Genomic DNA, 1,715 nt, shown 5'->3' on the forward strand with positions numbered 1-1,715 from the left:
GGGGGGGGCAGAGATTAATACAAACAAGTCCAAACTCAACACAGACTTTAACCTACAGCTTTGAACTGCCATTAGCAGTAACTCAAAATGCACAATGGTCAGACTAGAAATGTCAGCTCAGGCTGTTTTTATTAGTTTCTGAAAGCTGATACGTGGAAAATACACAGCGTGAGCAGATATGGACGCAATTACTTACACACACAATCTAATGCAATCCAGTGCACAAGGCAATCAATAATTATGTCTCCCTCTTCTCAAAGACTTGGTCCAATAAAAGTCCAAGAAAAGTTATAGTGGCTTCTTAAACTTGCATTGCTACGAAGACTTCGATTTGATAGTTTAATAAAAATTTGCTGGATCTTCAATGATCAATAAATCAATCAATAATGCCCCCAAAAAAATGCAGATTCCAGCTTCTCAAATGTCAGCATGTGCTGCTTGTTTCTGTTTTATATGAATGTAAACTGAATATCTCTTGAGTTTTTAACTGTCCTCTTGGGGGGTCCTGGAAACTGTGATGATTGTGATACTTTTATATAGCGGGTGATTAATTGAAAAGGTAATGAACACATTAATTGATAATGACAGAAAGCTATCAACTTAATAAGGCTCCCAAGGTGCTCGGAAACCTCTCAGGATTTCTGGCTCAGTAACTCAGGGGATCAGCATCGCGCATAAATCTCAAAATGGATCGTGACTGGAATCATTTAAAGTTCGGACTCAAACAGTTTTCCAGTGATGTGATTGTGATCAGGGTTTTTAGAGCATTTGTATTGTGTACCGTTTGTGTTTTGTTACTTTGTACAGTAAGTGTTTCCTTGTCGGGCTGTGTGTGTTTCTGTAAAGGCCTTGGACCTCGGTCGGCCCCGATGTTCGGTCCAGATTCTCTGATAATGTGAGGGCTTCAAACAGATCCAGTCTTAAAACTTTCAAACTGCTCATTTTCCTCATCAAGGTGGCCCAATAATATCAAACATGTTTTATATTTAAAATTAGGATGATTAAGATTATGATTACATGTGTCCCGGAGCAGCTGATGGCGTTCTCAAACAACAATAAACATTCTAGCCCTAGAGGCTAACGTTAGCTAGCATAATACATACTTTGTTTACCTCTGCTTCCCTCACGTGAGCTGGTGCTTTGTTCCCTGATTGCTCGCTCTGACATGACGATCTTAATAATATCCTGTAGTGTGACTGATGAGCCATTATTTTCACATCTTGTAGTGTGTGCGTTAGGCCTGGGCGATTAATTTTATTGTATTTACGAATACGATTTTGGCTTCCAACGATCTGTTACTCAAAAATGTTAACTGAGAACATATGGGAAAATAAAAAAAAAGGAGCATGTTAATTCTGCTCTTAATTTTTTTTTTTTCCTCTTACAAAATAACAAAAAGTACAGATAAGAGTAAAGTACCAGATCAATAAGCAGTATCGATAAAAGTAGTAGTACCATTATAATCTTAACAATGACCCATCCCTGTACGTCGGAGTGTGTCATCTTGAGCAGTTTGCTGGTTCAGATATTTTTCTACACACAGTCGGGAGAGACCACGCCCTGTAAATATTCGTGATCTCAATATTGATCAAAATAATCGTGGTTATGATTTTCGCCATAATCGAGCAGGCCTAGCATGCGTGCTTGAGATTAGACAGAAGAACATCTGTGAAGTTTTCAATCTGATTTCAAAATCAGATTTCCAAACTCCTTGA

The sequence above is a fragment of the Seriola lalandi genome, unplaced genomic scaffold (assembly GCF_002814215.2).
Source record: "Seriola lalandi dorsalis isolate HSWRI2012SDOR001 ecotype SW California unplaced genomic scaffold, Sedor1 jcf7180002054282, whole genome shotgun sequence".
NCBI lineage: Eukaryota > Metazoa > Chordata > Actinopteri > Carangiformes > Carangidae > Seriola > Seriola lalandi.